Source organism: Rhipicephalus microplus, chromosome 1, assembly GCF_043290135.1.
Source record: "Rhipicephalus microplus isolate Deutch F79 chromosome 1, USDA_Rmic, whole genome shotgun sequence".
NCBI lineage: Eukaryota > Metazoa > Arthropoda > Arachnida > Ixodida > Ixodidae > Rhipicephalus > Rhipicephalus microplus.
In genome coordinates this window covers 169,665,802-169,686,067 of record NC_134700.1, presented here as the reverse complement: position 1 = coordinate 169,686,067, position 20,266 = coordinate 169,665,802, and the positions used below count along the sequence as shown (strand labels likewise).

At 47.2% G+C, this 20,266-nt stretch overlaps 50 non-coding genes across 50 annotated transcripts; all 50 read right to left on the bottom strand.

Moving 5' to 3' along the window:
* Window positions 1-41: 41 nt before the first annotated feature.
* TRNAG-CCC (transfer RNA glycine (anticodon CCC)) lies at window positions 42-112 on the bottom strand. The gene has a single exon. It is a non-coding gene; the product is annotated as a tRNA-Gly (tRNA).
* A 260-nt stretch (window positions 113-372) lies between these two features.
* TRNAG-CCC (transfer RNA glycine (anticodon CCC)) lies at window positions 373-443 on the bottom strand. Its single transcript has one exon. It is a non-coding gene; the product is annotated as a tRNA-Gly (tRNA).
* A 260-nt stretch (window positions 444-703) lies between these two features.
* On the bottom strand, window positions 704-774 carry TRNAG-CCC (transfer RNA glycine (anticodon CCC)). The gene has a single exon. It is a non-coding gene; the product is annotated as a tRNA-Gly (tRNA).
* A 264-nt stretch (window positions 775-1,038) lies between these two features.
* On the bottom strand, window positions 1,039-1,109 carry TRNAG-CCC (transfer RNA glycine (anticodon CCC)). The gene has a single exon. It is a non-coding gene; the product is annotated as a tRNA-Gly (tRNA).
* Window positions 1,110-1,471: 362 nt separating this feature from the next.
* On the bottom strand, window positions 1,472-1,542 carry TRNAG-CCC (transfer RNA glycine (anticodon CCC)). The gene has a single exon. It is a non-coding gene; the product is annotated as a tRNA-Gly (tRNA).
* Window positions 1,543-1,806: 264 nt separating this feature from the next.
* Window positions 1,807-1,877, bottom strand: TRNAG-CCC (transfer RNA glycine (anticodon CCC)). Its single transcript has one exon. It is a non-coding gene; the product is annotated as a tRNA-Gly (tRNA).
* A 263-nt stretch (window positions 1,878-2,140) lies between these two features.
* Window positions 2,141-2,211, bottom strand: TRNAG-CCC (transfer RNA glycine (anticodon CCC)). The gene has a single exon. It is a non-coding gene; the product is annotated as a tRNA-Gly (tRNA).
* Window positions 2,212-2,475: 264 nt separating this feature from the next.
* TRNAG-CCC (transfer RNA glycine (anticodon CCC)) lies at window positions 2,476-2,546 on the bottom strand. Its single transcript has one exon. It is a non-coding gene; the product is annotated as a tRNA-Gly (tRNA).
* A 362-nt stretch (window positions 2,547-2,908) lies between these two features.
* On the bottom strand, window positions 2,909-2,979 carry TRNAG-CCC (transfer RNA glycine (anticodon CCC)). The gene has a single exon. It is a non-coding gene; the product is annotated as a tRNA-Gly (tRNA).
* A 264-nt stretch (window positions 2,980-3,243) lies between these two features.
* Window positions 3,244-3,314, bottom strand: TRNAG-CCC (transfer RNA glycine (anticodon CCC)). Its single transcript has one exon. It is a non-coding gene; the product is annotated as a tRNA-Gly (tRNA).
* A 263-nt stretch (window positions 3,315-3,577) lies between these two features.
* On the bottom strand, window positions 3,578-3,648 carry TRNAG-CCC (transfer RNA glycine (anticodon CCC)). Its single transcript has one exon. It is a non-coding gene; the product is annotated as a tRNA-Gly (tRNA).
* A 264-nt stretch (window positions 3,649-3,912) lies between these two features.
* Window positions 3,913-3,983, bottom strand: TRNAG-CCC (transfer RNA glycine (anticodon CCC)). Its single transcript has one exon. It is a non-coding gene; the product is annotated as a tRNA-Gly (tRNA).
* A 696-nt stretch (window positions 3,984-4,679) lies between these two features.
* TRNAG-CCC (transfer RNA glycine (anticodon CCC)) lies at window positions 4,680-4,750 on the bottom strand. The gene has a single exon. It is a non-coding gene; the product is annotated as a tRNA-Gly (tRNA).
* A 263-nt stretch (window positions 4,751-5,013) lies between these two features.
* Window positions 5,014-5,084, bottom strand: TRNAG-CCC (transfer RNA glycine (anticodon CCC)). Its single transcript has one exon. It is a non-coding gene; the product is annotated as a tRNA-Gly (tRNA).
* Window positions 5,085-5,348: 264 nt separating this feature from the next.
* On the bottom strand, window positions 5,349-5,419 carry TRNAG-CCC (transfer RNA glycine (anticodon CCC)). The gene has a single exon. It is a non-coding gene; the product is annotated as a tRNA-Gly (tRNA).
* Window positions 5,420-6,115: 696 nt separating this feature from the next.
* On the bottom strand, window positions 6,116-6,186 carry TRNAG-CCC (transfer RNA glycine (anticodon CCC)). The gene has a single exon. It is a non-coding gene; the product is annotated as a tRNA-Gly (tRNA).
* Window positions 6,187-6,449: 263 nt separating this feature from the next.
* On the bottom strand, window positions 6,450-6,520 carry TRNAG-CCC (transfer RNA glycine (anticodon CCC)). Its single transcript has one exon. It is a non-coding gene; the product is annotated as a tRNA-Gly (tRNA).
* A 586-nt stretch (window positions 6,521-7,106) lies between these two features.
* On the bottom strand, window positions 7,107-7,177 carry TRNAG-CCC (transfer RNA glycine (anticodon CCC)). Its single transcript has one exon. It is a non-coding gene; the product is annotated as a tRNA-Gly (tRNA).
* A 260-nt stretch (window positions 7,178-7,437) lies between these two features.
* Window positions 7,438-7,508, bottom strand: TRNAG-CCC (transfer RNA glycine (anticodon CCC)). The gene has a single exon. It is a non-coding gene; the product is annotated as a tRNA-Gly (tRNA).
* A 264-nt stretch (window positions 7,509-7,772) lies between these two features.
* TRNAG-CCC (transfer RNA glycine (anticodon CCC)) lies at window positions 7,773-7,843 on the bottom strand. Its single transcript has one exon. It is a non-coding gene; the product is annotated as a tRNA-Gly (tRNA).
* Window positions 7,844-8,205: 362 nt separating this feature from the next.
* Window positions 8,206-8,276, bottom strand: TRNAG-CCC (transfer RNA glycine (anticodon CCC)). The gene has a single exon. It is a non-coding gene; the product is annotated as a tRNA-Gly (tRNA).
* Window positions 8,277-8,540: 264 nt separating this feature from the next.
* On the bottom strand, window positions 8,541-8,611 carry TRNAG-CCC (transfer RNA glycine (anticodon CCC)). Its single transcript has one exon. It is a non-coding gene; the product is annotated as a tRNA-Gly (tRNA).
* A 263-nt stretch (window positions 8,612-8,874) lies between these two features.
* On the bottom strand, window positions 8,875-8,945 carry TRNAG-CCC (transfer RNA glycine (anticodon CCC)). Its single transcript has one exon. It is a non-coding gene; the product is annotated as a tRNA-Gly (tRNA).
* Window positions 8,946-9,209: 264 nt separating this feature from the next.
* On the bottom strand, window positions 9,210-9,280 carry TRNAG-CCC (transfer RNA glycine (anticodon CCC)). The gene has a single exon. It is a non-coding gene; the product is annotated as a tRNA-Gly (tRNA).
* Window positions 9,281-9,976: 696 nt separating this feature from the next.
* Window positions 9,977-10,047, bottom strand: TRNAG-ACC (transfer RNA glycine (anticodon ACC)). Its single transcript has one exon. It is a non-coding gene; the product is annotated as a tRNA-Gly (tRNA).
* Window positions 10,048-10,409: 362 nt separating this feature from the next.
* On the bottom strand, window positions 10,410-10,480 carry TRNAG-CCC (transfer RNA glycine (anticodon CCC)). Its single transcript has one exon. It is a non-coding gene; the product is annotated as a tRNA-Gly (tRNA).
* Window positions 10,481-10,744: 264 nt separating this feature from the next.
* Window positions 10,745-10,815, bottom strand: TRNAG-CCC (transfer RNA glycine (anticodon CCC)). The gene has a single exon. It is a non-coding gene; the product is annotated as a tRNA-Gly (tRNA).
* A 263-nt stretch (window positions 10,816-11,078) lies between these two features.
* On the bottom strand, window positions 11,079-11,149 carry TRNAG-CCC (transfer RNA glycine (anticodon CCC)). The gene has a single exon. It is a non-coding gene; the product is annotated as a tRNA-Gly (tRNA).
* Window positions 11,150-11,413: 264 nt separating this feature from the next.
* Window positions 11,414-11,484, bottom strand: TRNAG-CCC (transfer RNA glycine (anticodon CCC)). Its single transcript has one exon. It is a non-coding gene; the product is annotated as a tRNA-Gly (tRNA).
* Window positions 11,485-12,180: 696 nt separating this feature from the next.
* On the bottom strand, window positions 12,181-12,251 carry TRNAG-CCC (transfer RNA glycine (anticodon CCC)). The gene has a single exon. It is a non-coding gene; the product is annotated as a tRNA-Gly (tRNA).
* Window positions 12,252-12,513: 262 nt separating this feature from the next.
* TRNAG-CCC (transfer RNA glycine (anticodon CCC)) lies at window positions 12,514-12,584 on the bottom strand. The gene has a single exon. It is a non-coding gene; the product is annotated as a tRNA-Gly (tRNA).
* A 586-nt stretch (window positions 12,585-13,170) lies between these two features.
* On the bottom strand, window positions 13,171-13,241 carry TRNAG-CCC (transfer RNA glycine (anticodon CCC)). The gene has a single exon. It is a non-coding gene; the product is annotated as a tRNA-Gly (tRNA).
* A 595-nt stretch (window positions 13,242-13,836) lies between these two features.
* On the bottom strand, window positions 13,837-13,907 carry TRNAG-UCC (transfer RNA glycine (anticodon UCC)). Its single transcript has one exon. It is a non-coding gene; the product is annotated as a tRNA-Gly (tRNA).
* Window positions 13,908-14,170: 263 nt separating this feature from the next.
* TRNAG-CCC (transfer RNA glycine (anticodon CCC)) lies at window positions 14,171-14,241 on the bottom strand. The gene has a single exon. It is a non-coding gene; the product is annotated as a tRNA-Gly (tRNA).
* A 260-nt stretch (window positions 14,242-14,501) lies between these two features.
* On the bottom strand, window positions 14,502-14,572 carry TRNAG-CCC (transfer RNA glycine (anticodon CCC)). The gene has a single exon. It is a non-coding gene; the product is annotated as a tRNA-Gly (tRNA).
* Window positions 14,573-14,836: 264 nt separating this feature from the next.
* TRNAG-CCC (transfer RNA glycine (anticodon CCC)) lies at window positions 14,837-14,907 on the bottom strand. Its single transcript has one exon. It is a non-coding gene; the product is annotated as a tRNA-Gly (tRNA).
* A 363-nt stretch (window positions 14,908-15,270) lies between these two features.
* On the bottom strand, window positions 15,271-15,341 carry TRNAG-CCC (transfer RNA glycine (anticodon CCC)). Its single transcript has one exon. It is a non-coding gene; the product is annotated as a tRNA-Gly (tRNA).
* Window positions 15,342-15,601: 260 nt separating this feature from the next.
* On the bottom strand, window positions 15,602-15,672 carry TRNAG-CCC (transfer RNA glycine (anticodon CCC)). Its single transcript has one exon. It is a non-coding gene; the product is annotated as a tRNA-Gly (tRNA).
* Window positions 15,673-15,932: 260 nt separating this feature from the next.
* On the bottom strand, window positions 15,933-16,003 carry TRNAG-CCC (transfer RNA glycine (anticodon CCC)). Its single transcript has one exon. It is a non-coding gene; the product is annotated as a tRNA-Gly (tRNA).
* A 260-nt stretch (window positions 16,004-16,263) lies between these two features.
* Window positions 16,264-16,334, bottom strand: TRNAG-CCC (transfer RNA glycine (anticodon CCC)). The gene has a single exon. It is a non-coding gene; the product is annotated as a tRNA-Gly (tRNA).
* A 264-nt stretch (window positions 16,335-16,598) lies between these two features.
* TRNAG-CCC (transfer RNA glycine (anticodon CCC)) lies at window positions 16,599-16,669 on the bottom strand. Its single transcript has one exon. It is a non-coding gene; the product is annotated as a tRNA-Gly (tRNA).
* A 256-nt stretch (window positions 16,670-16,925) lies between these two features.
* TRNAG-CCC (transfer RNA glycine (anticodon CCC)) lies at window positions 16,926-16,996 on the bottom strand. Its single transcript has one exon. It is a non-coding gene; the product is annotated as a tRNA-Gly (tRNA).
* Window positions 16,997-17,591: 595 nt separating this feature from the next.
* On the bottom strand, window positions 17,592-17,662 carry TRNAG-UCC (transfer RNA glycine (anticodon UCC)). Its single transcript has one exon. It is a non-coding gene; the product is annotated as a tRNA-Gly (tRNA).
* A 263-nt stretch (window positions 17,663-17,925) lies between these two features.
* TRNAG-CCC (transfer RNA glycine (anticodon CCC)) lies at window positions 17,926-17,996 on the bottom strand. The gene has a single exon. It is a non-coding gene; the product is annotated as a tRNA-Gly (tRNA).
* Window positions 17,997-18,359: 363 nt separating this feature from the next.
* Window positions 18,360-18,430, bottom strand: TRNAG-CCC (transfer RNA glycine (anticodon CCC)). Its single transcript has one exon. It is a non-coding gene; the product is annotated as a tRNA-Gly (tRNA).
* A 260-nt stretch (window positions 18,431-18,690) lies between these two features.
* On the bottom strand, window positions 18,691-18,761 carry TRNAG-CCC (transfer RNA glycine (anticodon CCC)). Its single transcript has one exon. It is a non-coding gene; the product is annotated as a tRNA-Gly (tRNA).
* Window positions 18,762-19,021: 260 nt separating this feature from the next.
* On the bottom strand, window positions 19,022-19,092 carry TRNAG-CCC (transfer RNA glycine (anticodon CCC)). Its single transcript has one exon. It is a non-coding gene; the product is annotated as a tRNA-Gly (tRNA).
* A 260-nt stretch (window positions 19,093-19,352) lies between these two features.
* TRNAG-CCC (transfer RNA glycine (anticodon CCC)) lies at window positions 19,353-19,423 on the bottom strand. Its single transcript has one exon. It is a non-coding gene; the product is annotated as a tRNA-Gly (tRNA).
* A 263-nt stretch (window positions 19,424-19,686) lies between these two features.
* TRNAG-CCC (transfer RNA glycine (anticodon CCC)) lies at window positions 19,687-19,757 on the bottom strand. Its single transcript has one exon. It is a non-coding gene; the product is annotated as a tRNA-Gly (tRNA).
* A 260-nt stretch (window positions 19,758-20,017) lies between these two features.
* TRNAG-CCC (transfer RNA glycine (anticodon CCC)) lies at window positions 20,018-20,088 on the bottom strand. The gene has a single exon. It is a non-coding gene; the product is annotated as a tRNA-Gly (tRNA).
* Between the last annotated feature and the right edge of the window lie 178 nt (window positions 20,089-20,266).

Below are 20,266 nucleotides of genomic sequence, written 5' to 3'. Positions count from 1 at the left end.
TTAGCAATAACAATAAAAGTCACCGTGAGAAAAAGGAGCAGTGCGCCGCCCGGGAATCGAACCCGGGCCGCAAGAATGGGAATCTTGCATGATACCATTACAACAGCGGCGCCATGAGGAGGTGGCAATTTCCATTCGATTAAGGCACATTTGCCAGTGCAAGATTATCGTTACAGTTAATTAACCCAACGCATGCTTGACCTCAATACTGAACCATAGACCTGCGCACTGTGGCACGGCGAAGGTTCCTGATAGATGGATGTTCCCACTCTCAACTTTCCTAAAAGCTTGGCCTTGTGCGTAATAGATAAGGAAAACGTCTTCGTTAACCTTAGCAATAAAAATAAAAATCACCGTGAGAAAAAGGAGCAGTGCGCCACCCGGGAATCGAACCCGGGTCGCAAGAATGGGAATCTTGCATGTTACCATTACACCAGCGGCGCCATGAGGAGGTGGATATTTCCATTCAATTAAGGCACATTCGCCAGTGCAAGATTATCGTTAAATATAATTAACCCAACGCATCCTTGACCTCAATACTGAACCATAGTCCTGCGCACTGTGGCACGGCGAAGGTTCCTGATAGATGGATGTTCCCACTCTCCACTTTCCTAAAAGCTTGGCCTTCTGCGTAATAGATAACGGGAAGGTCTTCGTTAAACTTAGCAATAAAAATAAAAATCACCATGATAAAAAGGAGCCGTGCGCCGCCCGGGAATCGAACCCGGGTCGCAAGAATGGGAATCTTGCGTGATACCACTACACCAGTGGCGCCACGAGGAGGTGGCAATCTCCATTCACTTAAGGCACATTTGCCAGTGCAAGATTATCGTTACAGTTAATTAACCCAACGCATGCTTGACCTCAATACTGAACCATAGACCTGCGCACTGTGGGTGGCCGGGAGAAGGTTCATGATGGATGGATGTTCCAACCCCCAACTTTCCTAAAAGCTTGGCCTTGTTCGTAATAGATAACGGGAACGTCTTCGTTAACCTTAGCAATAAAAATAAAAATCACCGTGAGAAAAAGGAGCAGTGCGCCGCCCGGCAATCGAACCCGGGTCGCAAGAATGGGAATCTTGCATGATACCACTACACCAGCGGTGCAACGAGGAGGTGGCAATCTCCATTCGATTAAGGCACATTTGCCAGTGCAAGATTATCGTTAAAGTTAATTAACCCAACGCATGCTTGACCTCAATACTGAACCATAGACCTGCGCACTGTGGCCGGGAGAAGGTTCATGATAGATGGATGTTCCAACTCTCAACTTTCCTAAAAGCTTGGCCTTATGCGTAATAGATAACTGAACCATGGTCCTGCGCACTGTGGCACGGCGAAGGTTCCTGATAGATGGATGTTCAACTCTCAACTTTCCTAAAAGTTATGCCTTATGCGTAACAGATAACGGGAACGTCTTCGTTAATCTTAGCAATAAAAATAAAATTCACCGTGAGAAAAAGGAGCAGTGCGCCGCCCGGGAATCGAACCCGGGTCGCAAGAATGGGAATCTTGCATGATACCACTACACCAGCGGCGCCACGAGGAGATGGCAATCTCCATTCTATTAAGGCACATTTGCCAGTGCAAGATTATCGTTACAGTTAATTAACCCAACGCATGCTTGACCTCAATACTGAACCATAGACCTGCGCACTGTGGGTGGCCGGGAGAAGGTTCATGATGGATGTATGTTCCAACTCTCAACTTTCTTAAAAGCTTGGCCTTGTGCGTAATAGATAACGGGAACGTCTTCGTTAACTTTAGCAATAAAAATAAAAATCACCGTGAGAAAAAGGAGCAGTGCGCAGCCCGGGAATCGAACCCTGGTCGCAAGAATGGGAATCTTGCATGATACCATTACACCAGCGGCGCCATGAGGAGGTGGCAATCTCCATTCGATTAAGGCACACTTGCCAGTGCAAGATTATTGTTACAGTTAATTAACCCAACGCATGCTTGACCTCAATACTGAACCATGGAACTGCGCACTGTGGGTGGCCGGGAGAAGGTTCATGATAGATGAATGTTAAACTCTCAACTTTCCTAAAAGCTTGGCCTTATGCGCAACAGATAACGGGAACGTCTTCGTTAACCTTAGCAATAAAAATAAAAACCACCGTGAGAAAAAGGAGCAGTGCGCCGCCCGGGAATCGAACCCGGGCCGCAAGAATGGGAATCTTGCATGATACCACTACACCAGCGGCGCCACGAGGGGTTGGCAATCTCCATTCAATTAAGGCACAATTGCCGGTGCAAGATTATCGTTACAGTTAATTAACCCAACGCATGCTTGACCTCAATACTGAACCATAGACCTGCGCACTGTGGGTGGCCGGGAGAAGGTTCATGATGGATGGATGTTCCAACCCCCAACTTTCCTAAAAGCTTGGCCTTGTTCGTAATAGATAACGGGAACGTCTTCGTTAACCTTAGCAATAAAAATAAAAATCACCATGAGAAAAAGGAGCAGTGCGCCGCCCGGGAATCGAACCCGGGTCGCAAGAATGGGAATCTTGCATGATACCACTACACCAGCGGTGCAACGAGGAGGTGGCAATCTCCATTCGATTAAGGCACATTTGCCAGTGCAAGATTATCGTTAAAGTTAATTAACCCAACGCATGCTTCACCTCAATACTGAACCATAGACCTGCGCACTGTGGCCGAGAGAAGGTTCATGATAGATGGATGTTCCAGCTCTCAACTTTCCTAAAAGCATGGCCTTATGCGTAATAGATAACTGAACATAGAGCTGCGCACTGTGGCACGGAGAAGGCTCCTGATAGATGGATGTTCCCACTCTCAACTTTCCTAAAAGCTTGGCTTTGTGCGTAATAGATAAGGAAAACGTCTTCGTTAACCTTAGCAATAAAAATAAAAATCACCGTGAGAAAAAGGAGCAGTGCGCCGCCCGGGAATCGAATCCGGGTCGCAAGAATGGGAATCTTGCATGATACCACTACACCAGCGGCGCCACGAGGAGATGGCAATCTCCATTCTATTAAGGCACATTTGCCAGTGCAAGATTATCGTTACAGTTAATTAACCCAACGCATGCTTGACCTCAATACTGAACCATAGACCTGCGCACTGTGGGTGGCCGGGAGAAGGTTCATGATGGATGTATGTTCCAACTCTCAACTTTCTTAAAAGCTTGGCCTTGTGCGTAATAGATAACGGGAACGTCTTCGTTAACCTTAGCAATAAAAATAAAAATCACCGTGAGAAAAAGGAGCAGTGCGCAGCCCGGGAATCGAACCCGGGTCACAAGAATGGGAATCTTGCATGATACCATTACACCAGCGGCGCCATGAGGAGGTGGCAATCTCCATTCGATTAAGGCACACTTGCCAGTGCAAGATTATTGTTACAGTTAATTAACCCAACGCATGCTTGACCTCAATACTGAACCATGGGCCTGCGCACTGTGGGTGGCCGGGAGAAGGCTCATGATAGATGAATGTTCAACTCTCAACTTTCCTAAAAGCTTGGCCTTATGCGCAACAGATAACGGGAACGTCTTCGTTAACCTTAGCAATAAAAATAAAAACCACCGTGAGAAAAAGGAGCCGTGCGCCGCCCGGGAATCGAACCCGGGCCGCAAGAATGGGAATCTTGCATGATACCACTACACCAGCGGCGCCACGAGGGGGTGGCAATCTCCATTCAATTAAGGCACAATTGCCGGTGCAAGATTATCGTTACAGTTAATTAACCCAACGCATGCTTGACCTCAATACTGAACCATAGACCTGCGCACTGTGGGTGGCCGGGAGAAGGTTCATGATGGATGGATGTTCCAACCCCCAACTTTCCTAAAAGCTTGGCCTTGTTCGTAATAGATAACGGGAACGTCTTCGTTAACCTTAGCAATAAAAATAAAAATCACCATGAGAAAAAGGAGCAGTGCGCCGCCCGGGAATCGAACCCGGGTCGCAAGAATGGGAATCTTGCATGATACCACTACACCAGCGGTGCAACGAGGAGGTGGCAATCTCCATTCGATTAAGGCACATTTGCCAGTGCAAGATTATCGTTAAAGTTAATTAACCCAACGCATGCTTCACCTCAATACTGAACCATAGACCTGCGCACTGTGGCCGAGAGAAGGTTCATGATAGATGGATGTTCCAGCTCTCAACTTTCCTAAAAGCATGGCCTTATGCGTAATAGATAACTGAACATAGAGCTGCGCATTGTGGCACGGAGAAGGCTCCTGATAGATGGATGTTCCCTCTCTCAACTTTCCTAAAAGCTTGGCTTTGTGCGTAATAGATAAGGAAAACGTCTTCGTTAACCTTAGCAATAAAAATAAAAATCACCGTGAGAAAAAGGAGCAGTGCGCCGCCCGGGAATCGAACCCGAGTCGCAAGAATGGGAAACTTGCATGATACCATTACAACAGCGGCGCCATGAGGAGGTGGAAATTTCCATTCGATTAAGGCACATTTGCCTGTGCAAGATTATCGTTACAGTTAATTACCCAACGCATGCTTTACCTCAATACTGAACCATAGACCTGCGCACTGTGGGTGGCCGGGAGAAGGTTCATGATGGATGGATGTTCCAACGCCCAACTTTCCTAAAAGCTTGGCCTTGTGCGTAATAGATAACGGGGACGTCTTCGTTAACCTTAGCAATAAAAATAAAAATCACCGTGAGAAAAAGGAGCAGTGCGCAGCCCGGGAATCGAACCCGGGTCGCAAGAATGGGAATCTTGCATGATACCATTACACCAGCGGCGCCATGAGGAGGTGGCAATCTCCATTCGATTAAGGCACACTTGCCAGTGCAAGATTATTGTTACAGTTAATTAACCCAACGCATGCTTGACCTCAATACTGAACCATGGGCCTGCGCACTGTGGGTGGCCGGGAGAAGGTTCATGATAGATGAATGTTCAACTCTCAACTTTCCTAAAAGCTTGGCCTTATGCGCAACAGATAACGGGAACGTCTTCGTTAACCTTAGCAATAAAAATAAAAACCACCGTGAGAAAAAGGAGCCGTGCGCCGCACGGGAATCGAACCCGGGCCGCAAGAATGGGAATCTTGCATGATACCACTACACCAGCGGCGCCACGAGGGGGTGGCAATCTCCATTCAATTAAGGCACAATTGCCGGTGCAAGATTATCGTTACAGTTAATTAACCCAACGCATGCTTGACCTCAATACTGAACCATAGACCTGCGCACTGTGGGTGGCCGGGAGAAGGTTCATGATGGATGGATGTTCCAACCCCCAACTTTCCTAAAAGCTTGGCCTTGTTCGTAATAGATAACGGGAACGTCTTCGTTAACCTTAGCAATAAAAATAAAAATCACCATGAGAAAAAGGAGCAGTGCGCCGCCCGAGAATCGAACCCGGGTCGCAAGAATGGGAATCTTGCATGATACCACTACACCAGCGGTGCAACGAGGAGGTGGCAATCTCCATTCGATTAAGGCACATTTGCCAGTGCAAGATTATCGTTAAAGTTAATTAACCCAACGCATGCTTCACCTCAATACTGAACCATAGACCTGCGCACTGTGGCCGAGAGAAGGTTCATGATAGATGGATGTTCCAGCTCTCAACTTTCCTAAAAGCATGGCCTTATGCGTAATAGATAACTGAACATAGAGCTGCGCATTGTGGCACGGAGAAGGCTCCTGATAGATGGATGTTCCCTCTCTCAACTTTCCTAAAAGCTTGGCTTTGTGCGTAATAGATAAGGAAAACGTCTTCGTTAACCTTAGCAATAAAAATAAAAATCACCGTGAGAAAAAGGAGCAGTGCGCCGCCCGGGAATCGAACCCGAGTCGCAAGAATGGGAAACTTGCATGATACCATTACAACAGCGGCGCCATGAGGAGGTGGAAATTTCCATTCGATTAAGGCACATTTGCCTGTGCAAGATTATCGTTACAGTTAATTACCCAACGCATGCTTTACCTCAATACTGAACCATAGACCTGCGCACTGTGGGTGGCCGGGAGAAGGTTCATGATGGATGGATGTTCCAACGCCCAACTTTCCTAAAAGCTTGGCCTTGTGCGTAATAGATAACGGGGACGTCTTCGTTAACCTTAGCAATAAAAATAAAAATCACCGTGAGAAAAAGGAGCAGTGCGCCGCCCGGGAATCGAACCCGGGCCGCAAGAATGGGAATCTTGCATGATACCACTACACCAGCGGCGCCACGAGGAAGTGGCAATCTCCATTCGATTAAGGCACATTTGCCAGTGCAAGATTATTGTTACAAGTAAGAAACCCAACGCATGCTTGAACTCAATACTGAACCATAGACCTGCGCACTGTGGGTGGCCGGGAGAAGGTTCATGATAGATGAATGTTCAACTCTCAACTTTCCTAAAAGCTTGGCCTTATGTGTAACAGATAACGGGAACGTCTTCGTTAATATTAGCAATAAAAATAAAATTCACCGTGAGGAAAAGGAGCAGTGCGCCGCCCGGGAATCGAACCCGGGTCGCAAGAATGGGAATCTTGCATGATACCACTACACCAGCGGCGCCACGAGGAGGTGGCAATCTCCATTCTATTAAGGCACATTTGCCAGTGCAAGATTATCGTTACAGTTAATTAACCCAACGCATGCTTGACCTCAATACTGAACCATAGACCTGCGCACTGTGGTTGGCCGGGAGAAGGTTCATGATAGATGAATTTTCAACTCTCAACTTTCCTAAAAGCTTGGCCTTATGCGTAAAAGATAACGGAAACGTCTTCGTTAACCTTAGCAATAAAAAAAATCACCGTGAGAAAAAGGAGCAGTGCGCCGCCCGGGAATCGAACCCGGGTCGCAAGGAATCTTGCATGATACCACTACACCAGCGGCGCCACGAGGAGGTGGCAATCTTCATTCGATGAAGGCACATTTGCCAGTGCAAGATTATTGTTACAGTTAATTAACTCAACGCATGCTTGACCTCAATACTGAACCATAGACCTGCGCACTGTGGCCGGGAGAAGGTTCATGATAGATGGATGTTCCCACTCTCAACTTTCCTAAAAGCTTGGCCTTGTGCGTAATAGATAAGGAAAACGTCTTCGTTAACCTTAGCAATAAAAATAAAAATCACCGTGAGAAAAAGGAGCAGTGCGCCACCCGGGAATCGAACCCGGGTCGCAAGAATGGGAATCTTGCATGTTACCATTACACCAGCGGCGCCATGAGGAGGTGGATATTTCCATTCAATTAAGGCACATTCGCCAGTGCAAGATTATCGTTAAATATAATTAACCCAACGCATCCTTGACCTCAATACTGAACCATAGTCCTGCGCACTGTGGCACGGCGAAGGTTCCTGATAGATGGATGTTCCCACTCTCCACTTTCCTAAAAGCTTGGCCTTCTGCGTAATAGATAACGGGAACGTCTTCGTTAAACTTAGCAATAAAAATAAAAATCACCATGAGAAAAAGGAGCCGTGCGCCGCCCGGGAATCGAACCCGGGTCGCAAGAATGGGAATCTTGCGTGATACCACTACACCAGCGGCGCCACGAGGAGGTGGCAATCTCCATTCAATTAAGGCACATTTGCCAGTGCAAGATTATCGTTACAGTTAATTAACCCAACGCATGCTTGACCTCAATACTGAACCATAGACCTGCGCACTGTGGGTGGCCGGGAGAAGGTTCATGATGGATGGATGTTCCAACCCCCAACTTTCCTAAAAGCTTGGCCTTGTTCGTAATAGATAACGGGAACGTCTTCGTTAACCTTAGCAATAAAAATAAAAATCACCGTGAGAAAAAGGAGCAGTGCGCCGCCCGGCAATCGAACCCGGGTCGCAAGAATGGGAATCTTGCATGATACCACTACACCAGCGGTGCAACGAGGAGGTGGCAATCTCCATTCGATTAAGGCACATTTGCCAGTGCAAGATTATCGTTAAAGTTAATTAACCCAACGCATGCTTGACCTCAATACTGAACCATAGACCTGCGCACTGTGGCCGGGAGAAGGTTCATGATAGATGGATGTTCCAACTCTCAACTTTCCTAAAAGCTTGGCCTTATGCGTAATAGATAACTGAACCATGGTCCTGCGCACTGTGGCACGGCGAAGGTTCCTGATAGATGGATGTTCAACTCTCAACTTTCCTAAAAGTTATGCCTTATGCGTAACAGATAACGGGAACGTCTTCGTTAATCTTAGCAATAAAAATAAAATTCACCGTGAGAAAAAGGAGCAGTGCGCCGCCCGGGAATCGAACCCGGGTCGCAAGAATGGGAATCTTGCATGATACCACTACACCAGCAGCGCCACGAGGAGATGGCAATCTCCATTCTATTAAGGCACATTTGCCAGTGCAAGATTATCGTTACAGTTAATTAACCCAACGCATGCTTGACCTCAATACTGAACCATAGACCTGCGCACTGTGGGTGGCCGGGAGAAGGTTCATGATGGATGTATGTTCCAACTCTCAACTTTCTTAAAAGCTTGGCCTTGTGCGTAATAGATAACGGGAACGTCTTCGTTAACCTTAGCAATAAAAATAAAAATCACCGTGAGAAAAAGGAGCAGTGCGCAGCCCGGGAATCGAACCCTGGTCGCAAGAATGGGAATCTTGCATGATACCATTACACCAGCGGCGCCATGAGGAGGTGGCAATCTCCATTCGATTAAGGCACACTTGCCAGTGCAAGATTATTGTTACAGTTAATTAACCCAACGCATGCTTGACCTCAATACTGAACCATGGAACTGCGCACTGTGGGTGGCCGGGAGAAGGTTCATGATAGATGAATGTTCAACTCTCAACTTTCCTAAAAGCTTGGCCTTATGCGCAACAGATAACGGGAACGTCTTCGTTAACCTTAGCAATAAAAATAAAAACCACCGTGAGAAAAAGGAGCAGTGCGCCGCCCGGGAATCGAACCCGGGCCGCAAGAATGGGAATCTTGCATGATACCACTACACCAGCGGCGCCACGAGGGGTTGGCAATCTCCATTCAATTAAGGCACAATTGCCGGTGCAAGATTATCGTTACAGTTAATTAACCCAACGCATGCTTGACCTCAATACTGAACCATAGACCTGCGCACTGTGGGTGGCCGGGAGAAGGTTCATGATGGATGGATGTTCCAACCCCCAACTTTCCTAAAAGCTTGGCCTTGTTCGTAATAGATAACGGGAACGTCTTCGTTAACCTTAGCAATAAAAATAAAAATCACCATGAGAAAAAGGAGCAGTGCGCCGCCCGGGAATCGAACCCGGGTCGCAAGAATGGGAATCTTGCATGATACCACTACACCAGCGGTGCAACGAGGAGGTGGCAATCTCCATTCGATTAAGGCACATTTGCCAGTGCAAGATTATCGTTAAAGTTAATTAACCCAACGCATGCTTCACCTCAATACTGAACCATAGACCTGCGCACTGTGGCCGAGAGAAGGTTCATGATAGATGGATGTTCCAGCTCCCAACTTTCCTAAAAGCATGGCCTTATGCGTAAGAGATAACTGAACATAGAGCTGCGCACTGTGGCACGGAGAAGGCTCCTGATAGATGGATGTTCCCACTCTCAACTTTCCTAAAAGCTTGGCTTTGTGCGTAATAGATAAGGAAAACGTCTTCGTTAACCTTAGCAATAAAAATAAAAATCACCGTGAGAAAAAGGAGCAGTGCGCCGCCCGGGAATCGAACCCGAGTCGCAAGAATGGGAAACTTGCATGATACCATTATAACAGCGGCGCCATGAGGAGGTGGAAATTTCCATTCGATTAAGGCACATTTGCCTGTGCAAGATTATCGTTACAGTTAATTACCCAATGCATGCTTTACCTCAATACTGAACCATAGACCTGCGCACTGTGGGTGGCCGGGAGAAGGTTCATGATGGATGGATGTTCCAACGCCCAACTTTCCTAAAAGCTTGGCCTTGTGCGTAATAGATAACGGGGACGTCTTCGTTAACCTTAGCAATAAAAATAAAAATCACCGTGAGAAAAAGGAGCAGTGCGCCGCCCGGCAATCGAACCCGGGTCGCAAGAATGGTAATCTTGCATGATACCACTACACCAGCGGTGCAACGAGGAGGTGGCAATCTCCATTCGATTAAGGCACATTTGCCAGTGCAAGATTATCGTTAAAGTTAATTAACCCAACGCATGCTTGACCTCAATACTGAACCATAGACCTGCGCACTGTGGCCGGGAGAAGGTTCATGATAGATGGATGTTCCAACTCTCAACTATCCTAAAAGCTTGGCCTTATGCGTAATAGATAACTGAACCATGGTCCTGCGCACTGTGGCACGGCGAAGGTTCCTGATAGATGGATGTTCAACTCTCAACTTTCCTAAAAGTTTGGCCTTATGCGTAACAGATAACGGGAACGTCTTCGTTAATCTTAGCAATAAAAATAAAATTCACCGTGAGAAAAAGGAGCAGTGCGCCGCCCGGGAATCGAATCCGGGTCGCAAGAATGGGAATCTTGCATGATACCACTACACCAGCGGCGCCACGAGGAGATGGCAATCTCCATTCTATTAAGGCACATTTGCCAGTGCAAGATTATCGTTACAGTTAATTAACCCAACGCATGCTTGACCTCAATGCTGAACCATAGACCTGCGCACTGTGGGTGGCCGGGAGAAGGTTCATGATGGATGTATGTTCCAACTCTCAACTTTCTTAAAAGCTTGGCCTTGTGCGTAATAGATAACGGGAACGTCTTCGTTAACCTTAGCAATAAAAATAAAAATCACCGTGAGAAAAAGGAGCAGTGCGCAGCCCGGGAATCGAACCCGGGTCGCAAGAATGGGAATCTTGCATGATACCATTACACCAGCGGCGCCATGAGGAGGTGGCAATCTCCATTCGATTAAGGCACACTTGCCAGTGCAAGATTATTGTTACAGTTAATTAACCCAACGCATGCTTGACCTCAATACTGAACCATGGGCCTGCGCACTGTGGGTGGCCGGGAGAAGGTTCATGATAGATGAATGTTCAACTCTCAACTTTCCTAAAAGCTTGGCCTTATGCGCAACAGATAACGGGAACGTCTTCGTTAACCTTAGCAATAAAAATAAAAACCACCGTGAGAAAAAGGAGCCGTGCGCCGCCCGGGAATCGAACCCGGGCCGCAAGAATGGGAATCTTGCATGATACCACTACACCAGCGGCGCCACGAGGGGGTGGCAATCTCCATTCAATTAAGGCACAATTGCCGGTGCAAGATTATCGTTACAGTTAATTAACCCAACGCATGCTTGACCTCAATACTGAACCATAGACCTGCGCACTGTGGGTGGCCGGGAGAAGGTTCATGATGGATGGATGTTCCAACCCCCAACTTTCCTAAAAGCTTGGCCTTGTTCGTAATAGATAACGGGAACGTCTTCGTTAACCTTAGCAATAAAAATAAAAATCACCATGAGAAAAAGGAGCAGTGCGCCGCCCGGGAATCGAACCCGGGTCGCAAGAATGGGAATCTTGCATGATACCACTACACCAGCGGTGCAACGAGGAGGTGGCAATCTCCATTCGATTAAGGCACATTTGCCAGTGCAAGATTATCGTTAAAGTTAATTAACCCAACGCATGCTTCACCTCAATACTGAACCATAGACCTGCGCACTGTGGCCGAGAGAAGGTTCATGATAGATGGATGTTCCAGCTCTCAACTTTCCTAAAAGCATGGCCTTATGCGTAATAGATAACTGAACATAGAGCTGCGCATTGTGGCACGGAGAAGGCTCCTGATAGATGGATGTTCCCTCTCTCAACTTTCCTAAAAGCTTGGCTTTGTGCGTAATAGTTAAGGAAAACGTCTTCGTTAACCTTAGCAATAAAAATAAAAATCACCGTGAGAAAAAGGAGCAGTGCGCCGCCCGGGAATCGAACCCGAGTCGCAAGAATGGGAAACTTGCATGATACCATTACAACAGCGGCGCCATGAGGAGGTGGAAATTTCCATTCGATTAAGGCACATTTGCCTGTGCAAGATTATCGTTACAGTTAATTACCCAACGCATGCTTTACCTCAATACTGAACCATAGACCTGCGCACTGTGGGTGGCCGGGAAAAGGTTCATGATGGATGGATGTTCCAACGCCCAACTTTCCTAAAAGCTTGGCCTTGTGCGTAATAGATAACGGGGACGTCTTCGTTAACCTTAGCAATAAAAATAAAAATCACCGTGAGAAAAAGGAGCAGTGCGCCGCCCGGGAATCGAACCCCGGCCGCAAGAATGGGAATCTTGCATGATACCACTACACCAGCGGCGCCACGAGGAAGTGGCAATCTCCATTCGATTAAGGCACATTTGCCAGTGCAAGATTATTGTTACAAGTAATAAACCCAACGCATGCTTGAACTCAATACTGAACCATAGACCTGCGCACTGTGGGTGGCCGGGAGAAGGTTCATGATAGATGAATGTTAACTCTCAACTTTCCTAAAAGCTTGGCCTTATGTGTAACAGATAACGGGAACGTCTTCGTTAATATTAGCAATAAAAATAAAATTCACCGTGAGGAAAAGGAGCAGTGCGCCGCCCGGGAATCGAACCCGGGTCGCAAGAATGGGAATCTTGCATGATACCACTACACCAGCGGCGCCACGAGGAGGTGGCAATCTCCATTCTATTAAGGCACATCTGCCAGTGCAAGATTATCGTTACAGTTAATTAACCCAACGCATGCTTGACCTCAATACTGAACCATAGACCTGCGCACTGTGGTTGGCCGGGAGAAGGTTCATGATAGATGAATTTTCAACTCTCAACTTTCCTAAAAGCTTGGCCTTATGCGTAAAAGATAACGGAAACGTCTTCGTTAACCTTAGCAATAAAAAAAATCACCGTGAGAAAAAGGAGCAGTGCGCCGCCCGGGAATCGAACCCGGGTCGCAAGGAATCTTGCATGATACCACTACACCAGCGGCGCCACGAGGAGGTGGCAATCTTCATTCGATGAAGGCACATTTGCCAGTGCAAGATTATTGTTACAGTTAATTAACTCAACGCATGCTTGACCTCAATACTGAACCATAGACCTGCGCACTGTGGCCGGGAGAAGGTTCATGATAGATGGATGTTCCCACTCTCAACTTTCCTAAAAGCTTGGCCTTCTGCGTAATAGATAACGGGAACGTCTTCGTTAAACTTAGCAATAAAATTAAAAATCACCATGAGAAAAAGGAGCAGTGCGCCGCCCGGGAATCGAACCCGGGTCGCAAGAATGGGAATCTTGCGTGATACCACTACACCAGTGGCGCCGCGAGGAGGTGGCAATCTCCATTCAATTAAGGCACATTTGCCAGTGCAAGATTATCTTTACAGTTAATTAACCCAACGCATGCTTGACCTCAATACTGAACCATAGACCTGCGCACTGTGGGTGGCCGGGAGAAGGTTCATGATGGATGGATGTTCCAACGCCCAACTTTCCTAAAAGCTTGGCCTTGTGCGTAATAGATAACGGGAACGTCTTCGTTAACCTTAGCAATAAAAATAAAAATCACCGTGAGAAAAAGGAGCAGTGCGCCGCCCGGCAATCGAACCCGGGTCGCAAGAATGGGAATCTAGCATGACACCACTACACTCGCGGTGCCACGAGGAGGTGGCAATCTCCATTCGATTAAGGCACATTTGCCAGTGCAAGATTATCGTTAAAGTTAATTAACCCAACGCATCCTTGACCTCAATACTGAACCATAGTCCTGCGCACTGTGGCACGGAGAAGGTTCCTGATAGATGGATGTTCCCACTCTCAACTTTCCTAAAAGCTTGGCTTTGTGCGTAATAGATAACGAAAACGTCTTCGTTAACCTTAGCAATAAAAATAAAAATCACCGTGAGAAAAAGGAGCGGTGCGCCGCCCGGGAATCGAACCCGGGTCGCAAGAATGGAAATCTTGCATGATACCACTACACCAGCGGCGCCACGAGGAGGTGGCAATCTCCATTCGATTAAGGCACATTTGCCAGTGCAAGATTATTGTTACAGTTAATTAACCCAACGCATGCTTGACCTCAATACTGAACCATAGACCTGCGCACTGTGGGTGGCCGGGAGAAGGTTCATGATAGATGAATGTTCAACTCTCAACTTTCCTAAAAGCTTGGCCTTATGCGTAACAGATAACGGGAACGTCTTCGTTAACCTTAGCAATAAAAATAAAAATCACCGTTAGAAAAAGGAGCAGTGCGCCGCCCGGGAATCGAACCCGGGCCGCAAGAATGGGAATCTTGCATGATACCACTACACCAGCGGCGCCAAGAGGAGGTGGCTATCTCCATTCGATTAAGGCACATTTGCAAGTGCAAGATTATCGTTACAGTTAATTAACCCAACGCATGCTTGATCTCAATACGGAACCATAGACCTCCGCACTGTGGCCGGGAGAAGGTTCATGATAGATGGATGTTCCCACTCTCAACTTTCCTAAAAGCTTGGCCTTGTGCGTAATAGATAACGGGAACGTCTTCGTTAACCTTAGCGATAAAAATAAAAATCACCGTGAGAAAAAGGAGCAGTGCGCCGCCCGGGAATGGAACCCGGGTCGCAAGAATGGGAATCTTGCGTGATACCACTACACCAGCGGCGCCACGAGGAGGTGGCAATCTCCATTCGATTAAGGCACATTTGCCAGTGCAAGATTATCGTTACAGTTAATTAACCCAACGCATGCTTGACCTCAATACTGAACCATAGACCTGCGCACTGTGGGTGGCCGAGAGAAGGTTCATGATAGATGGATGTTCCAACTCCCAACTTTCCTAAAAGCTTGGCCTTCTGCGTAATAGATAACGGGAACGTCTTCGTTAACCTTAGCAATAAAAATAAAAATCACCGTGAGAAAAAGGAGCAGTGCGCCGCCCGGGAATCGAACCCGGGTCGCAAGAATGGGAATCTTGCATGATACCACTACACCAGTGGCGCCACGAGGGGGTGGCAATCTCCATTCAATTAAGGCACATTTGCCAGTGCAAGATTATCGTTAAAGTTAATTAACCCAACGCATGCTTGACCTGAATACTGAACCATAGACCTGCGCACTGTGGCCGGGAGAAGGTTCATGATAGATGGATGTTCCAACTCTCAACTTTCCTAAAAGCTTCGCCTTATGCGCAATAGAAAACTGAACCATAGACCTGCGCACTATGGCCGGGAGAAGGTTCATGATAGATGGATGTTCCAACTCTCAACTTTCCTAAAAGCTTGGCCTTATGCGTAATAGATAACGGGAACGTCTTCGTTAACCTTAGCAATAAAAATAAAAATCACCGTGAGAAAAGGGAGCAGTGCGCCGCCCGGGAATCGAACCCGGGCCGCAAGAATGGGAATCTTGCATGATACCACTACACCAGCGGCGCCAAGAGGAGGTGGCTATCTCCATTCGATTAAGGCACATTTGCAAGTGCAAGATTATCGTTACAGTTAATTAACCCAACGCATGCTTGATCTCAATACGGAACCATAGACCTCCGCACTGTGGCCGGGAGAAGGTTCATGATAGATGGATGTTCCCACTCTCAACTTTCCTAAAAGCTTGGCCTTGTGCGTAATAGATAACGGGAACGTCTTCGTTAACCTTAGCAATAAAAATAAAAATCACCGTGAGAAAAGGAAGCAGTGCGCCGCCCGGGAATCGAACCCGGGTCGCAAGAATGGGAATCTTGCATGATACCATTACACCAGCGGCGCCATGAGGAGGTGGATATTTCCATTCAATTAAGGCACATTTGCCAGTGCAAGATTATCGTTACAGTTAATTAACCCAACGCATGCTTGACCTCAATACTGAACCATAGTCCTGCGCACTGTGGCCGGGAGAAGGTTCATGATAGATGGATGTTCCAACTCTCAACTTTCCCTAAAGCTTGGCCTTGTGCGTAATAGATTACGAAAACGTCTTCGTTAACCTTAGGAATAAAAATTAAAATCACAGTGAGAAAAAGGAGCAGTGCGCCGCCCGGGAATCGAACCCGGGTCGCAAGAATGGGAATCTTACATGATACCACTACACCAGCGGCGCCACGTGGAGGTGACAATCTCCATTCGATTAAGGCACATTTGCAAGTGCAAGATTATCGTTACAGTTAATTAACCCAACGCATGCTTGATCTCAATACGGAACCATAGACCTGCGCACTGTGGCCGGGAGAAGGTCCATGATAGATGGATGTTCCCACTCTCAAGTTTCCTAAAAGCTTGGCCTTGTGCGTAATAGATAACGAAAACGTCTTCGTTAACCTTAGGAATAAAAATTAAAATCACAGTGAGAAAAAGGAGCAGTGCGCCGCTCGGGAATCGAACCCGGGTCGCAAGAATGGGAATCTTGCGTGATACCACTACACCAGCGGCGCCACGAGGAGGTGGCAATCTCCATTCGATTAAGGCACATTTGCCAGTGCAAGATTATCGTTACAGTTAATTAACCCAACGCATGCTTGACCTCAATACTGAACCATAGACCTGCGCACTGTGGGTGGCCGGGAGAAGGTTCATGATAGATGGATGTTCCAACTCTCAACTTTTCTGAAAGCTTGGCGTTGTGCGTAATAGATAACGGGAACGTCTTCGTTAACCTTGGCAATAAAAATAAAAATCACCGTGAGAAAAAGTAGCAGTGCTCCGCCCGGGAATCGAACCCGGGTCGCAAGAATGGGAAACTTGCATGATACCACTACACCAGCGACGCCACGAGGAGGTGGCAATCTCCATTCGATTAAGGCACATTTGCCAGTGCAAGATTATCGTTACAGTTAACCCAACGCATGCTTGACCTCAATACTGAACCATAGACCGACGCACTGTGGCCGGGAGAAGGTTCATGATAGATGGATGTTCCCACTCTCAACTTTCCTAAAAGCTTGGCCTTCTGCGTAATAGATAACGGGAACGTCTTCGTTAAACTTAGCAATAAAATTAAAAATCACCATGAGAAAAAGGAGCAGTGCGCCGCCCGGGAATCGAACCCGGGTCGCAAGAATGGGAATCTTGCGTGATACCACTACACCAGTGGCGCCGCGAGGAGGTGGCAATCTCCATTCAATTAAGGCACATTTGCCAGTGCAAGATTATCTTTACAGTTAATTAACCCAACGCATGCTTGACCTCAATACTGAACCATAGACCTGCGCACTGTGGGTGGCCGGGAGAAGGTTCATGATGGATGGATGTTCCAACGCCCAACTTTCCTAAAAGCTTGGCCTTGTGCGTAATAGATAACGGGAACGTCTTCGTTAACCTTAGCAATAAAAATAAAAATCACCGTGAGAAAAAGGAGCAGTGCGCCGCCCGGCAATCGAACCCGGGTCGCAAGAATGGGAATCTAGCATGACACCACTACACTCGCGGTGCCACGAGGAGGTGGCAATCTCCATTCGAATAAGGCACATTTGCCAGTGCAAGATTATCGTTAAAGTTAATTAACCCAACGCATCCTTGACCTCAATACTGAACCATAGTCCTGCGCACTGTGGCACGGAGAAGGTTCCCGATAGATGGATGTTCCCACTCTCAACTTTCCTAAAAGCTTGGCTTTGTGCGTAATAGATAACGAAAACGTCTTCGTTAACCTTAGCAATAAAAATAAAAATCACCGTGAGAAAAAGGAGCGGTGCGCCGCCCGGGAATCGAACCCGGGTCGCAAGAATGGAAATCTTGCATGATACCACTACACCAGCGGCGCCACGAGGAGGTGGCAATCTCCATTCGATTAAGGCACATTTGCCAGTGCAAGATTATTGTTACAGTTAATTAACCCAACGCATGCTTGACCTCAATACTGAACCATAGACCTGCGCACTGTGGGTGGCCGGGAGAAGGTTCATGATAGATGAATGTTCAACTCTCAACTTTCCTAAAAGCTTGGCCTTATGCGTAACAGATAACGGGAACGTCTTCGTTAACCTTAGCAATAAAAATAAAAATCACCGTTAGAAAAAGGAGCAGTGCGCCGCCCGGGAATCGAACCCGGGCCGCAAGAATGGGAATCTTGCATGATACCACTACACCAGCGGCGCCAAGAGGAGGTGGCTATCTCCATTCGATTAAGGCACATTTGCAAGTGCAAGATTATCGTTACAGTTAATTAACCCAACGCATGCTTGATCTCAATACGGAACCATAGACCTCCGCACTGTGGCCGGGAGAAGGTTCATGATAGATGGATGTTCCCACTCTCAACTTTCCTAAAAGCTTGGCCTTGTGCGTAATAGAAAACTGAACCATAGACCTGCGCACTGTGGCCGGGAAAAGGTTCATGATAGATGGATGTTCCAACTCTCAACTTTCCTAAAAGCTTGGCCTTATGCGTAATAGATAACGGGAACGTCTTCGTTAACCTTAGCAATAAAAATAAAAATTACCGTGAGAAAAGGGAGCAGTGCGCCGCCCGGGAATCGAACCCGGGCCGCAAGAATGGGAATCTTGCATGATACCACTACACCAGCGGCGCCAAGAGGAGGTGGCTATCTCCATTCGATTAAGGCACATTTGCAAGTGCAAGATTATCGTTACAGTTAATTAACCCAACGCATGCTTGATCTCAATACGGAACCATAGACCTCCGCACTGTGGCCGGGAGAAGGTTCATGATAGATGGATGTTCCCACTCTCAACTTTCCTAAAAGCTTGGCCTTGTGCGTAATAGATAACGGGAACGTCTTCGTTAACCTTAGCAATAAAAATAAAAATCACCGTGAGAAAAGGAAGCAGTGCGCCGCCCGGGAATCGAACCCGGGTCGCAAGAATGGGAATCTTGCATGATACCATTACACCAGCGGCGCCATGAGGAGGTGGATATTTCCATTCAATTAAGGCACATTTGCCAGTGCAAGATTATCGTTACAGTTAATTAACCCAACGCATGCTTGACCTCAATACTGAACCATAGTCCTGCGCACTGTGGCCGGGAGAAGGTTCATGATAGATGGATGTTCCAACTCTCAACTTTCCCTAAAGCTTGGCCTTGTGCGTAATAGATTACGAAAACGTCTTCGTTCACCTTAGGAATAAAAATTAAAATCACAGTGAGAAAAACGAGCAGTGCGCCGCCCGGGAATCGAACCCGGGTCGCAAGAATGGGAATCTTACATGATACCACTACACCAGCGGCGCCACGTGGAGGTGACAATCTTCATTCGATTAAGGCACATTTGCAAGTGCAAGATTATCGTTACAGTTAATTAACCCAACGCATGCTTGATCTCAATACGGAACCATAGACCTGCGCACTGTGGCCCGGAGAAGGTCCATGATAGATGGATGTTCCCACTCTCAAGTTTCCTAAAAGCTTGGCCTTGTGCGTAATAGATAACGAAAACGTCTTCGTTAACCTTAGGAATAAAAATTAAAATCACAGTGAGAAAAAGGAGCAGTGCGCCGCTCGGGAATCCAACCCGGGTCGCAAGAATGGGAATCTTGCGTGATACCACTACACCAGCGGCGCCACGAGGAGGTGGCAATCTCCATTCGATTAAGGCACATTTGCCAGTGCAAGATTATCGTTACAGTTAATTAACCCAACGCATGCTTGACCTCAATACTGAACCATAGACCTGCGCACTGTGGGTGGCCGGGAGAAGGTTCATGATAGATGGATGTTCCAACTCCCAATTTTCCTAAAAGCTTGGCCTTGTGCGTAATAGATAACGGGAACGTCTTCGTTAACCTTAGCGATAAAAATAAAAACACCGTGAGAAAAAGGAGCAGTGCGCCGCCCGGGAGTCGAACCCGGGTCGCAAGAATGGGAATCTTGCATGATACCACTACACCAGCGGCGCCACGAGGAGGTGGCAATCTCCATTCGATTAAGGCACATTTGCCAGTGCAAGATTATCGTTACATTTAATCAACCCAACGCATACTTGACCTCAATACTGAACCATAGACCTGCGCACTGTGGCCGGGAGAAGGTTCATGATAGATGGATGTTCCAACTCTCAACTTTTCTGAAAGCTTGGCGTTGTGCGTAATAGATAACGGGAACGTCTTCGTTAACCTTGGCAATAAAAATAAAAATCACCGTGAGAAAAAGTAGCAGTGCTCCGCCCGGGAATCGAACCCGGGTCGCAAGAGTGGGAAACTTGCATGATACCACTACACCAGCGACGCTACGAGGAGGTGGCAATCTCCATTCGATTAAGGCACATTTGCCAGTGCAAGATTATCGTTACAGTTAACCCAACGCATGCTTGACCTCAATACTGAACCATAGACCGACGCACTGTGGCCGGGAGAAGGTTCATGATAGATGGATGTACCAACTTTCAACTTTCCTAAAAGCTTGGCC